The 15,954-nt window shown below is 39.2% G+C and overlaps 1 pseudogene; it reads left to right on the plus strand.

The window, feature by feature from the left end:
* Positions 1–15,954, plus strand: part of LOC115793078 (contactin-associated protein-like 4) — a 90,756-nt pseudogene that overhangs the window by 62,776 nt on the left and 12,026 nt on the right.

Raw genomic sequence — 15,954 nt, forward strand, 5'->3', positions numbered from 1 at the left:
TTAGGCTGTAATAACGAATAGCAATAGGGCAGTTCTTGTAATTGCATTGTTTTTACATAACACATATAAATGTGTTTATATTTATTCTTTTTCTCTGCTTCAAAAATTGTATTATGTTATGCTGCTACACAGTGCATTAGCTTGCTACTTGTCATTGGGAAATTTGGATCCAAAGACAGAATTTTCCTAAATTTGTTCTTAGTTTTTGTTTTGTTTTCAATTCAGTGTGCCTCAGTAAACATAAATATCATAATGAGAAAACTAACAAGCTCACTTAATCTGCACACAACTTCCTCTATATGCATCAGAAGTCAGATAATCTAAATCAATACAGAAACCTGTCCTGTAAGTGTTTGCATCTTTTGAAGTTTTAAACCCAGTCAGCATCTTTTGAATAGCTGCTGACCTCCAATGTGGCCACCTTAATATGTGTTACAGTGCAACACCTGGAAGTGGTCTATTAATAAAACACACATAGTATGATAAATAAGCTGTACAGGGGCACACTCCACACAACACATTCTCCTAATGTGCAGCTACATACCATTTTAATCCTGTACAGAACTTGTTGAGATATGCTCTATATAATGATGCCAGTTATAGTCTTGTATGTCATATCTGTGGTTAGCTGTTTAAATCTTTCAAATTAATTTTGAGCTTGATGGAAAACAGTGGTCTGAGACCGAAGTGTGTCCAGTTATTTCAGTGCTTTCTTGTTGACTTTGAAATAGTAGTTTTGAAGATACACAGTCAGCTGTCATCATCAAAGCGACCTTGGTGTGTCAATTTATGATTGAATTGTTGGCATTCACATGCAGTCTGTGACTGACTTTGATAAACTGGCAAATTTCACAAATTTTTGGCCTTTTACGTGCACAGAAATTCACATTAAATGAAAATTCAAAACAATTACTTATAGTCAGACTCCAGCCTGAACTTAATAGAGCTGAAACTGAAATTCAGAAATTCCTCAACAAATAGTGACTTACATAGGCCCTTGGTAACCTTGGAGTTGGTTTTTTTTTTTTCATTTTATATAGAAGTGGAACCAGAATACAACCAGGTGAGTGTAGAACCCTGCTGGAAAGAGACTCGTCACAGACGAGTTGCACTCATCAGCACAACTGAGATGGATTACGACATGTTGGTAATCTGTCTGCATTCATAAATTAGACAGGAATGATATGCAAATCAGTCTGAGAGTAATTGCAATCAGTTTAAGTTGGACAGCAGTAGGAGACAGGTTGAATCCTACCAGGTGATCAACTTGCAATCTAAAGTGGTTGCCCAGAGGGTGAGGGCTTTGCATGCTCAACCTCTTATAACCATATGGTCACTGCAACTACTTGCATTCAGTGGGTGAATTTGAAAAAAATTCAAGTAAATTTTATTTATAAAGCCCCTTTCACAGACAAGGTCACAAAGTGCCTGACGCCAAGAGGAAAAAACTACTTAACAAAACAAACAATAAAACAGATACATGAATGGAACATATAGAAAATACAAGTTGCTCAGCTGCTGTTTCTAAAATCACTGCAATCATTTTATTTTTACTTTATTGTGATGTAGTGCGCTATCACTTTGTTTTCATTCTGAAAGGATGGACTAAGGTTTAAAGTCTTCGGTAAATCCTTTTTAAACTATGATGGAAAATGGATCGGTAGCATGGTTTCCACCAGCACACTACTGTTGCAGGTAGGTATATTTGATTTGGCTTAGGTTTTATGCCAGATGATACAATGCTTCTCAGTTATCTTGGCTTGGTGTTGGCACTAAGAATGCAAAAGCCTGTGCAACCCTGATGGCAGGTTTAAAGCCAGCCCAGACAGGAAGAGAAATGAAAATCCAAAAAGGAGGTTTATAGATGCGTAGCTGGCATAAGAGGAAGATCAGTTGTGCTGATCCCTAAAAGGAGGAAGAAAAAGAAGAAGATAGAAGAAGAAGACAATATTAAAATGGAAACCAGAAGCTGTGTGCAGATTTTCAACTGAACATTTCTGACACATGTCTCATTTTTTGGAAAACTGTCAGTAGAGAAACCCCTGCGGGGCTTCCTGATGAAGACATTCTGTCAAAACACTACTACATACAGGACCCACACTTTAAGTTATCAGAGAAATACTGAGTCATCACATCAGCACAGTAACGCAGCCTCCTGTGTATTTAGTTATTACTGCAACTGTGTTGCTTGTTGGAACTGTGCAGGTTTACTTACAGCAGAAATCAGAACTCTGACATCTGTCTGTGTTATAATTAGAGAGGCAGATTTTGCATTGTTTATTTTTTCCACCTGTCAGCTGGTTTCCTGCGGCTGCCTTTTCACCAGCTCACTAATTAGGTGTTGTCAGTGAAACAGAGGCACAGCACATTTAAATATTTGAATCATTAATATCGTCTCTAGCGAGATTAGTTGTCAGTGTGACGACATATTGTTTATGGCCATGCAACTCATACTACCATACAAGATCTGTGAAATGATGTGGCACAGTACAATACACATGAAATGGTAAAGGAACACTTGATGTGAGGAAAAACAGCTGTTTGCTAAACTTTTCTTTGCTCAAGTCTAATTTTACATAGCCAAATTTCTAAATTCACCCTCTGCATATTCAAAATATAACGAGTGCCACATCCTCTACATGACTGCTGTGACTTGTGTTTGTAATTAAATTTGTCTGTCTCCCTGCAGAGGTTTCAGCCAGCTTCAAGTCAGAAACATCAGTCAGCTATGCCTTCAAGGAGCAGATGGCGAATGAGCTGAACAGGAGCAGCAGCGCCTTCCCCTCCTCCATCTACTCTGACATGACCCTAAAAGCAGAAAATGTGTCCCTGAGCTTCAGGACAAGCCAGAGTCCTGCTCTCCTCCTGTACATCAGCTCCTTCCACAGAGAGTACTTGGCTGTGCTGCTAAGCAAGCCAGGTGAGCACTCAGATCCTCTTTGTATTTTTAATAAGGAAAGTTTTTTTCTTCTCTTGCATCAAACACTCTGAGCTGGCCTTTGTAAAATAACCATGACTTTTTGTTGCTCATATTTTTAAGCTGTAAAAATGGCATGGTTGCACTAGACCAAATATAAATACAGAAATATATAATTGTGCTTCCACCTTAATACTACTATCAGTGTCCTGGTGCAAAGTACTGTGCCAAGTATTTTCAATCAAACATAACAAAGGAAGTACTTGAACAGTTGAAAAACACCACAAACTACGTTCTTCAACAGCATTATGAAGCTGAGTTTTAGCATAAACTGAACATTACAACCCCCACTGATACAGGGTTTATTGCAGGACTGTGGCATTAGACTGTAATAGCTTTAGTTTGGTGTACCTAATTAACTTATACAGTCACTGGTCATTTCATTAGGTACATCTTTTGCTTCAGAGCTGCTTTAATTCTTCATAAATTCAGCAAAGTGTTGGAAAGATTCCTCGGAGATTCTGGTTCACGCTGACATGACGGCATCACACATTTGCTGCAGATTTGTCAGCTGCACATTCATGATATGAATTTCTCAGTCCACCACATCCCAAAGGTGCTCTATTGGATTGAGATCTGGTGACTGTGGAGGCCATTCGAGTACAGTGAACTCACTGTCATGTTCAAAAAAGCAGTTTGAAATTATTTCAGTTTTTGTGACATGGTGTGTTATCCTGCTGGAAGCATATGACTGTGATCATAAAGGGATGGACATGGTCTCCAACAATACTCAGGTAGGTAGTGGTCTTTAAGCTGTGCTCAGCTGGCATTAAGGGTCCAAAGTTTGCCTAGAAAAGACCCCCCACACATTACACCACCACTAATAACAACCTGAACTGTTGATATAAGGCAGGATGGATCCATGCTTTCACGTGTTTACCCGACCATCAGAAATTTAGACTCATCAGAACAGGCAACGTGGTGTGAAGTGTAGCCTCAGTTTCCTGTTCTTAGCTGATAAGAGTGGCACCTGGTGTGGTCTTCTAGTCTCTGCTGTAACTCAAACGCTTCATGGTTTGACATGTTGTGCACTGAGAGATGTTCTTCATATCTTGGTTTTAATGAGTGGTTATTTGAGTTACTGTTGCTTTAATATCAAAGCAGTCTGGCCATTCTCCTCTTTCCGCTGGCATTAACAGAGAAGTGTCGTTTACTGGATATTTTCTCGTTTTCTGACAATTCTCTGTAAACCCTAGAGATGGTTGTGGGGGAAAATCCTCATCAGTTTCTGAAAATGTCTCCCTGAGCTTCTTGACCAGCCCGAAATACTCAGAGCAGCCTGTCTGGCACCATCGGCCGTGCCATGTTCAAAGTCATTTAAATCGCCTTTCTTCCCCTTATTGTTGCTCAGTTTGAGCTTCAGCAGGTCATCCTGACCATGTCTACATACTTAAAAGGACTGAGTTGCTGACATGTGATTGGCTGACAAAATTTTTGCCTTAAACAGCAGTTGAACAGGTGTACCTAACAAAGTGAATATGAAATATTCTTAGAGTCTTATTAAAATATCATATTTGAATGGATTTTTAAAGCTGTTTGTTGCTCTTTTTATAACAGGCATCTGATATTGACTCACATCAAAGTCAGTCAACATTGAGGTTCTAATGTGTGCGAAGAATTCAGACAATAATGGGCTCATCCATAACTTCCGCCTCTTCTCCTAAATCAACCTTTGTCATCCTTCTTATTTTCTAATACTACAGTTCTTCCATTCACCTTGTTATTCCTCTCATTTGGTTCTCCTCTCCTCTGCTGCCATTCACTTCTTTGTTTTATGAACTTGTTGTCAGTTCAGCCAATAAGGAGACAAGAGGGGCCCATCTGAGTTGAAAAGGACAAAGAAGGCTGACAGAGCTGCTGAAAGCAGAATACCACCTAAATTAGGTGTAAATAGACTGTGAACAGGCTGCGTTAATAACCCAGGAGGAAGCTGATGGCCAGCAGGTCACATAGTTACCATGGCGATCAGGTACTCAACATGGCACTGCAATAAACTGAAGCACCCCATTAAAACTCTTGGACATGCTTTTTTTTTTCTGGTGAAAGAACAAGACTGTGAGCAGCTTGGTTGATGCGCTGCTGCTGCTGCTGTGTTGTTAGAGGTTGTCGCTGCACCTGTGTAACATTTTCATCTTTGTTGCAGCTTCAAGCAGGAAGAATATGTTTCAGTGAATAACTGAATAAAGGATAAGTCTGGTGAAATTCATTACTTAGACCCAGAGGTGGGAAGTAACGAAGTACAAATACTTCGTTACTGTACTTAAGTAGATTTTTCAGGTATCTGTACTTTACTTAAGTATCTATTTTTCTGACTACTTGTTACTTTTACTCCCTACATTTTTACACAAGTATCGGTACTTTCTACTTCTTACATTTTCAAACAGACTCGTTACTTTTTAACACGTCAGAGAGAAGTTTGCATTTCCGGTCAGTGCGCCGTCAAACATCAAACGATCTGAGCCTAAACAGAGGAATAATAACACATAAGAGACAATCGTACTGGTGTATCCTCCATCACCGGGGCTGATCTCGTACAAAGGGATTAAATACACAAACCCATATAATTAATGTATCATTTATAGCGCTATAATCGGGCCGGACCGAGTCCGTAAGTTGCGCTGCGGCACATAAACAGCTTAATTAGCGCTACTGAAGAGGAGCGAGCATGAAGGGAGTAACGTGTGTCAGGTAAATGCAACGTTTCTAAATGCTCAACAAATATCAGCAAACACACAAAGTGTGTGCAGTTTGTCACACAGTGTGTCTGCTAGCTAAAAGAAGAGCTGCTGTATTTCAGGGAGAGCAAAGAGAGAGAAGTTCACTCAGAGATGGAGAAAGAGGACAGGAGAGGAAGAAGAGAGGTTAGAATTAAAGGTAAGGACTGGAAAACAAACTGAAGTATGCTGACTTTGTGTAATTCAAAGATTGTATGAAAATACTGCAGTTTAGTGTGTAATAAATAGGTTAGCTTGTTGTACTGTATTTACAGTAAAGCTCTGTGTTGGTGCACAGTGTTTGTATTCATGGTCAGAGTTACAGGTTACATCAGTGCAGCAGAGATGAGTTTGAATCAAAGCTGCTGATGCTGAGATCACTGAATACAGCATTTCTTTAGGTGGAGGCACAGTCACCCTCTACTATGGAGGACACAGAGAACAGAGCTGTGTTTAAATTCCCTTTCACAGTTTGTGTCCTACATAACAGTTTCAAGCTGAGTGCATTCATTAGGATTAAAATTTAGATTGGAATAACATTTGTATTCTCATGTAATATTATTTTATGTTATTACAATAATATATAATGAGGTTCGGTTTGTTTTACACAAAAATAGCAGGTAGAAACATCCTCCAAAGAACTACTTTTACTTTCTTACTTTGAGTACATTTCAGAGCCTGTACTTTTTTACTTTTACTTAAGTAGAGAAGTTGAACCAGTACTTCGACTTTTACTAAAGTATTTTTTAACATAAGTACTTGTACTTCTACTTAAGTACAGAATGTCAGTACTTTTGCCACCTCTGCTTAGACCAAAACCAATAATTAACTGATCTGAAACCATGTTTTGGTCTGAGTAGCCAAAGCCTGACACTGATGTGCTCAGGCTCAGTAGAGTCTCCTTTTGTCTGCATGTTGAAATGTTCTTGGGTAAGATGCTATGCCTCAAATTGCCCCCGATGCATCTTTCAATTAGAGTGTATGTGTCATAAATAAACAATTTAAAGTGCATAGAATAAAGTGTGGTATGAAGGTGTGTAAAATGGTGTTTTAGTGTGAAAGTGTTTTGATTGGTTAGTCAGACTAAAAAGTACTACATCAATACCAGTTTATGTACCATTACAATTTATACCAGTCGGTTGAAGTATTTTGGGATCTTGCTCACAGGTGAGTGATGAGTGGGTGCTGCACTACTCTTTTGTGTAAAGAGAGCTGAGTGTGAAGTCGAAGCTGTTGATTTGCTGGCTGTGAGTACAGAGGGAAAGACTAAGATCACCGATAAAAATTATCGTCCCCTCTGATTTTTAGCGCTGTATGTTGAAACAGTCTACAGCTCAAACAATTCAATTCAATTAATTTCATTTATATAGTGCCAAATCACAGCAAACAGTCGCCTCAAGGCACTTTATATTGTAAGGTAAAGACCCTACAATAATTAAAGTGAAAACCCAACAATCAAAACGGCCCCCTATGAGCAAACACTGAGTGCAGAGTGGTCTATAAACACAGAGAGTGAAAAGACATAAGTTGAAAAAAAAAACAGTCAGTGCATCATGCAAACCCCCCAACAGCCTAGGTCTATTGCAGCATAACTAAGGGAGGGTTCAGGGTCACCTGATCCAGCTCTAACTGTAAGCTTTATCAAAATGGAAAGTTTTAAGCCTGATCTTAAAAATAGAGCTGGATCAGGTGACCCTGAACCCTCCCTTAGTTATGCTGCAATAGACCTAGGCTGTTGCAGCATAACTAAGGGAGGGTTCAGGGTCACCTGATCCAGCTCTATTTTCAGGGTCACCTGATCCAGCTCTAACTGTAAGCTTTATCAAAATGGAAAGTTTTAAGCCTGATCTTAAAAATAGAGAGGGTGTCTGTCTCCCAAATCCAAACTGGGAGCTTGTTGCACAAAAGAGGGGCCTGAAAGCTGAAGGCTCTGCCTCCCATTCTACTCTTAAGTATCCTAGGAAGTACAAGTAAGCCAGCAGTCTGAGAGCAAAGTTCTCTGTTGGCATGATATGGTACTATGAGTTCTTTAAGATAAGATGAGACCTGATTATTCAAATCCTTGTTTGTTAGAAGAAGAATTTTAAATTCTATTCTAGATTTAACACTGAGCCAATGAAGAGAAGCCAATATGGGAGAAATCTGCTCTCTCTTTCCAGCTCCTGTCAAAAGAAAGAGCAACAATCTGATAGTAATGAATTACAGTAGTCCAGCTTAGAAGTAATGAATGCATGAATTAGCTTTTCAGCATCATGCTGAGGCAGGATGTTTCTAATTTTAGCGATATTGCTACAGCAGGTCTTCTTGCAGTTGTAGTTGTAGTAGCAGTCCTACAGCTACTGGCTTTCATTTTCAGCACACTCCCAATCCTGTGTTAGTGGAAATTCAGTGGGTGGGCGGGATGATCTCATCCGTTCTGTTCCAAATTTTCATCAAGGAAATCTTCCTGTTATATGGCAACCACTTGCCTGACTTGTGCAGCTTCTTATTTCAGTGTGTTAAATTGCAGCAGTGCACATATGAAGGGCATCTCACACAGTTTGCTGGCTTTGCAGCTGCTGTGACAGGCTGATAGAGAGGAGAAGCTGCACTCCTGTGAAGTGAAGAGATTAACTCTAACCTGACCATCATTCAAAAGTCCAACATGCGCTCCGGTGATGCTATAAAACACATTGCAGAGTCGGGTCATTTTCGCATGTTTATTAACTCGCAAACTCTGAAAAGTAAATACAGCGGAGTTGTCTTGTTGCCTGTTCAGAGATTTGCAGATGAGGGTCACAGGAGCAACACGCTGCAGATGTCACTGCAGAAAGAAAAAGTACGTCATCAAAGCAGGTTGTTTGCTAAGTCTGATATGCAGAAACTACTGTAGCTGAGCATTTGTTATTTTTTTATATGTGTTATGTAAATCTGAAAAAAATCAATCTGCACAAAGGTTGTCTTTATAAGAATTTAATTTGCCTTTTAAAGGAGTCAAACAATAATACAGAGTACAGCAGTGGTCTGCATGGCTTTTGACAAAAAAAGGAAGCATGGAATAATTTATAGAAATACATTATCTACCTGTCATGGTCACAGAATATAGTCAGAAGATTCCATATTAAAGATAACTTGTGCAGTTGTTATGAGATACAAAACATCCATTTTAAACTGAAACATCTGATTCTTCATCATGCTCTGGATGATAAGTTGGGATCCAGTCAGGAGTGAAATATTAGTCAGGCTGTTGCCAGAAACAGATGTTCTCTTAGCAATGATCAATCAATCTTAGTAGGATTAGTCTAAGACACAGCGCTGCACAACAGAGACAAAGGGTTAAAATGAGAAACACAATGAACACGACATGATGAGACAGATGACATATTCAGCTCATGGTGGTGGTTGGGTTTGCTCACATGAGATCACATGAGATCGTCAAACAACAATACAGAGTGCAACAGCATAGGGGGTTGTAATGTTCCTCCATTGCTCGCCTACAGATGGTGCAAAATGCTGCTGCCCGATTTTTATCTGGGACAAAAAAGCACATCACCACCCCAATCTTGGCTTCTCTTCACTGGCTTCCAGTTCGATTTCAAATCCAGTTTAAAATTCTTTGGTTTGCTCTTAAATCCTTAAATCGTCATGCCCCTTTTTGTTTGTCTGAACTGCTGCTCCCTTATGCCCCATCTCGTTCCCTTAGGTCAGCAGACCAGATGCTGCTATGTGTTCCAAAGTCGCAACGCAAACTCAGAGGAGATCGAGCTTTTGCAGTTGCGGCTCCAAAATTATGGAACGAGTTGCTATTGTATGTAAGAGAGGCTCAATCACTTGCTGTTTTTAAATCTCGCTTAAAAGGAACTTTTTACTCCCTGGCCTTCGACCCAGTGTGAGACTGTGACTGTGGTGTTAAGTTAATTTTCTCTTTTGTAGTTCCTTATTTTTAAAACTTTTTGATACTTTAAGTATTTAAATTTTAATACTGTGTTTGTTACTGGTGTGTCTTTTATATTGTTCTGTTCTATGTCTGTGCTTCTTGCTGTGATTGATGTGTTGTACAGCACTTTGGCCAGCCCTGTTGTTGTTTTTAAGGTGCTTTATAAATAAATTGGTATGGTGTGGTGTGGTGTGGTGTGGTATAGAAACGTGTTATCTTCCCACCATGGTCACAGAATACAGTCAGAACATTCCATACAAAAGATAACTTGTGAAACAGCTTGTGAAAGTTGTCTTAGTAATTACTGTGGTCTGTTTTCTTGTACGCTAACAGCTGTGAGTGAAGACAGGTTTTTTTGTCATTGGAGACTGATACTGTCATTGACACTGAACATTTTAGAGCTGAAAGCATTGCATTCAGAAGCTACAGTACTGAATACAGGTTGAACGAGGTGGTATCATTAAGTAATTTACAGTAATTATCCTTTTTTTTTCTTGAATTAAAAGGTTAGAAGAAAGGGGCTTTTCTTTGGTGGCTGGCTGAAATTCCACATATAAACTATTCCCACCTTTACAGTTATAATTGCTGACAAACTAGTTGTTAAATCAGATACAAATACTCCACCACCATCAGACTGCTGAAGTGACGCATTAATGCCTTTATTTCATTGTGTTCATCTAATCACTGCAGCACTGAGCACATGTGGCTAATGACTGCATAAGAGTTAACAGGTGCACTTCTCCTGCCCTGAAATCCACGATTCATTGATGGGATGTTTTAGCTACCTGCGAGCAGTAAAAGTGAAATGGTGAATTTGAATGTCTGTAAACAGATTATTACAATTTAGACTCACCTAGTAAAGCCATGCAAATGCCTTTTCCTGCACTTAAACTGGTATTTTTGTGGTAACCGCGTGCATGCTTTAACCCAAGTGTACACAGAAGTATAAAGTTGAGGCTGATAAAATCGGAAAATAGTGAAAAATTAGGTGAGACAGAATTTTACAGAATTTGGAAACATCTGATTTGACAGAGTAAAATGCCATGTGCCAACACGGTGCAGAGCAGACACATAAACTCTACTCCCACAGAGACCATGGTTTTACATCCTCACTGTGTATGACTCTGGACACTGTGGTTACTCTGAAAAAGAAAGTGCTTGACTCCCTGGTATAACTCACAAATGTGCAGCTTAAAGCAGATAATCCATAAGATGCAAAGGAAATGGCATCTCACTAATTTAGTAGAACTTCATTAAGCCTAGAAAAAAAAGGTTTTTGCTTTATAAAAAAAAAAAAGTCCTCTGTAAATCTAGGACATCTTACTACTCATCATTAATTGAAGAAAATAAGAACAACCCCAGGTTTCTTTTCAGCACTGTAGCCAGGCTGACAAAGAGTCAGAGCTCTGTAGAGCCGAGTATTCCTTTCACTTTAACTAGTAACGACTTCATGAATTTCTTTACAAATAAAATTTTAGACAGAGAAAAAATTATTCATAACCATCTCAAAGATTTATCTTCATGTTCGGCTGCTTTCAGCACTGCTGGTATTTGTTTAGCCTCTCTCGCTCCAGTTGGTCTTTCAATAGCTGCTTAATCCAAATCATCAGCGTGTTTACTAGACCCCATTCCTACTAGACCGTTCAAAGAAGTCCTACCATTTATTAATGCTTCAATCTTAAAAATGATCAATCTGTTTATTAGTTGGCTATGTACCACAGGCTTTTAAGGTGGCAGTAATTAAACTGTTACCTAAAAAGCCATCACTGACCCAGCTGTCTTAGCTTATTATAGGCCAATCTCCAACCTTTCTTTTCTCTCAAAGATTCTTGAAAGAGTAGTTTTAAAACAGCTAACTGATCATCTGCAGAGGAACGGTTTATTTCAAGAGTTTCAGTCAGGTTTCAGAATTCATCACAGTACAGAAACAGCATTAGTGAAGGTTACAAATGATCTTCTTACAGCCTCTGACAGTGGACTCATCTCTGTTCTTGTCCTGTTGGACCTCAGTGCAGCTTTTGATACTGTTGACCGTAACATTTTATTACAGAGATTAGAGCACACTATAGGTATTAAAGGTACTGCACTGCAGTGGTTTGAATCATATTTATCTAATAGACTCCAATTTGTTCATGTGTCTCAATTTCACACATGAAACTGTGCTTCCTCTTTGCTGTTTTCATTGCTACTGTATGTCCAACATCATTTTTAATGTATATGCATTTTTTTATAGAGCGATGAGTCTCGCGGCTGAAGATAGGGAACATGCAGACAAGATTCATAAAAGATGACAACTCAATAAACCAAACAAAAAGATTGTGTATGCAAATTTCTACTTTTTTGACAAAGTATTTCTTGTGAATCTACACAGAATTTTATGTTTCTGGCACCCGGTCTCGTTAGCAAATGTTTAAGTTGGAAGGTTCAGCATCTCCAACTTTTCACCCCCTACAAGCTGACATCTTGCTGATAAACTCAAGCTCATCATTTGAGTCTGTCAGTTTGCCGATCACCTCTGCTGACTTGTTAATCGTGGTCATTACGGTGTGAACACACTTTACAACTGCCTCTGGCTCACTGCTGTTTCTTCACCTTTAATAAGCACAGTTGAAAAGGCAAACTGGTGTTAAAAGTATAAAATTGTTAAAAAAATAAAAATCATTAACAGGGATAAAAAATATAAATAGTGCATGATTTGAAACTTGGGACATTTTTCTTTTGCCTCCTGTTCTGTCTGCAGCTCTCACTTTGTCTCCTTTAACTCTGAATGAAACTCTCCTATCATTGTTACAGGGGCCTCAGCAGTATTATAAGAATTCAAAATTATTATTCAAGATGTGCTGATATGAATTAGACTAAAAAAGAAAATAATAAAAATCTATGTTGAAATATGCAGTGGATGAAGGAAAATATGCTTTCCAGAAAGGCCTGATTAGCAGTATATCTTCCTACCACCAGTTGTGGTCAGTCATTGTTCATTTAAAGTGGTGTAAGGAAACTGTGAACAACTTCTGTATATTCACATTGTTAGAGCGCGGCTCCATTTTCTAAATACTGAATTATTTTTGGGTTATTATTCAGTTGTTACCTTTGCAGATCCAGTTCTTTTGAATTAATATCTTCTTTAATATATTCATGGATGGATGGATGGATGGATGGATGGTCATGGTCAGCAACAATTTGCAGGTAGGCTGTGGTATTTCAGCTAAGTATACAGAGAAAATATCCCCCAAACCATTACACCACCACCCTCTACCTGGACCATTGATAAATAGGCTTTTATGTTTGCATCCAATTCTGACACAAACAACCATGCCACATTCAAAATCATTTAAACCACCTTTCTTCTGCATTCTCATGCTTGGTTCGAACATCAAAAGCTCAAGTTGACCATGTCTAAATTCAGTGAGCTGAATACGATTGGTTGATTACCGTATTTTCCGGAGTATAAGTCGCACTTTTTTTCATAGTTTGGCTGGGGGTGCGACCTATACTCCGGAGCGACGTATATGTGACATTTATAACACATGAACCAAAATACTCCAGCCACTTGACATCTCCGTGAACTGCAGCTTTAAGGCAGTCTTGCGTAACCTGTGGGCGCAGTGGATGATGGATGGAGAGCACAGCTTAACGGCAACTGGGAGAATGCGCCACCCAACTTTCCTGGAAGTCATTGGATGGATCAAGAAAACATGGGCTTCAGTGACAAACCATCCTGTTGGGATTCAGAAAGGCTGGAATAATTGGAACTGCAGCTGACGACGAGTCTGACTAACGTGACACAGAAGAGGAAGCGGCGCTTCGTCTACGGAGTGTACGGAATTGTTTAGAAGTGACACCGAGGATGAAGAATTCAATGGATTGATGGTTTGGTTAACTTGTTAGTATGTTCTTTATGCTATGGTTATCTGAATAACTTAATGTTACGTTAACATACTGTAGCGATTCTCTTAGAGAGCGTGTTGATGTTGTGGGATTTCGGACTGTTCGGGAGGTTCGTGAAGGCAGCATGGAGAGAGAGAAAAAGACCGAGAGCTTGCCTGTGTGTGTGTTGCTGTTCCGCTGTTGTAGTTGTGGTTGGCGTGGCTGTGGCCTACAGCAGCCGTTTTTCTGTTAATAAAGACGACCTTTGTTGTGAATATCGCGGACTTTGGAAGTGTGTTTACAACGTTACAATACCGAACACGTGTTCGTTGTGCGTCATGTAGCTGAATGTGCTACGTTAGCATAACGTAGGTGTAACCGTGTGCGTCCTGTTCTTTAATCCATTATTATTTTAAATTGCCGTTCAAGATGGAATTTGTGCTCTGAGTCTCGGATTCTATCAAACCCCCCCCCCCCCAAAAAGTGCGACTTATAGTCCAGTGCGACCTATATATGTTTTTTTCTTCTTTATTATGCATTTTTTGGCTGGTGCGACCTATACTCCGGAGCGACGTATAGTCCGAAAAATACGGTACATATTTGTGTTCACAGTTCCCTCACACGTACTCAGCCTGCTACAACTCCAAACAACGAGGTGTAGCAATATTGATTAACAGGAAGATAAACTTTAAAATTACAAACACTACAACAGATCCAAAAGGCAGATTTATAATACTTAATTTATCTATTCAGAATATAGATTTATGCATTGCTAGTATATACGGACCAAATGTTGATGACCCCCTCCTTCTTTCATGCTTTCTTCACTTCACTCTCTGATCACTCTGATACCACACTGGTAATAGGAGGAGACTTCAACCTGGTACTTAATCCAGATATTGACAGGCTCAATACAGCAGTGAGTCAAAGGAAGCAAACAACTAGTTGTTGGCAAAAAGACGAGGAGTCCCTCTCATGATAATACCACACTGCTGGCAAAATCAAGTGAAGAGTGAGTGACACAACCGAGTTATACATACTGCAGCTTGATGAGTGGTTGAGACCAAGTGTGTCAGCCCAGAGCTAAACATAGGATAAACAGTGTTGGGTCATGAATAAAACTGTTTACTGGCTGTAGACACCCCCCTGCTTCATAATTTGCATATAAATTTGCCATTTCCACCTCAAGTTATTGGACACGGCAATTGAGACATCATCAAGGAAGAAGTGCAATTTTCATTAACACAGAAGTGGAGAAAAGGAAATGTGAGTTTGTTCGTCTCGGTTCTGTAATCATGAATAGAAGAATAACTTTGGAAGCAAAAAAGTGATAGAGGATCAAAAAAATCAGCATCCTACAAATGAGAAACAAAAGTGTACCCACTGACACAAAGAGAGCACACCATTATATAAGCACAGCTACTAATAACAGCCACAGATAGCAACCATTAATAATTATTATAATAATGGGTATTAATTAACAGGCTTTATTTGCAATGAAGTTTGTGAAAGGTCTGTTTGTAAACAAAAGATTATACAATAATGAAAATCAATGCAAGCGGACATATGAATCTCATCTGTTTTGTTCTGCATTATTTTTCATCTTCTCTTCACTTTATAAAGCTCGGCTCTTGGAAATGAGGGTGCACATGGTCCAGAATATGCATTAGGTGCATGCAGTCCCACATAAATTAAAATAAACTGGTATGAAAGAATTCCAACACATAATTTGGTATTTATATATACTGATCAGGCATAACAGTTTGACCACCTGCTTAATATTGTGCGTAAATCCTTACGCTTGCCCATTTTTCCTGCTTTTAAAACATTAACTTTGAGGACAGAATGTACACTTGCTCCTTATTATATCCCACCCACAAGCAGGTGCCATGATGAAGAGATAATCAGTGTTATCCACTTCACCAGTCAGTAGTAATAATTTTATGCTTGATCAGTGTATAAATACCAGATTATTAGGAGAGAGCCAGACGTAATGAGTCCAGACAAAAGGCAGAAATGGCGGGGGACGAAGGCATGCTGACGATGAAAACGTTTTTTTTTTAATACAGAGAAAAATGTCTTTGCTCATATAAGATCATTTTAGACAAAATTTTCTGTAATTATAGGATCTCTATGTTGCATTCAGATATATTCAGTGCTGTTCTTCGTGCCACACAGGAATATAGAAGTGTATTGTTTTGTTGTTAACCACAGATAACCTGGAGGTGAGGTACAGACTGGACAGCAGCAAAGATGCAGAGATCCTGAGGAGCAAAGTGAAGAACCTCGCTGACCGACAGCTACATGTTGTTACCATCAGCAGACTGGCAGATGCTGTCTCTGTGCAGGTGCACACACGCAAACACAAACCTACATATGTACATACAAGACAGCACTTAGCACTTCTTAGTAATAAACCTTAAAGTCGGCCTCGTTGCTTAACGTCCCTTCTGTCCAGTGACCAGCAGAAGAAGCAGCAA

Source organism: Archocentrus centrarchus, chromosome 15 (assembly GCF_007364275.1).
Source record: "Archocentrus centrarchus isolate MPI-CPG fArcCen1 chromosome 15, fArcCen1, whole genome shotgun sequence".
NCBI lineage: Eukaryota > Metazoa > Chordata > Actinopteri > Cichliformes > Cichlidae > Archocentrus > Archocentrus centrarchus.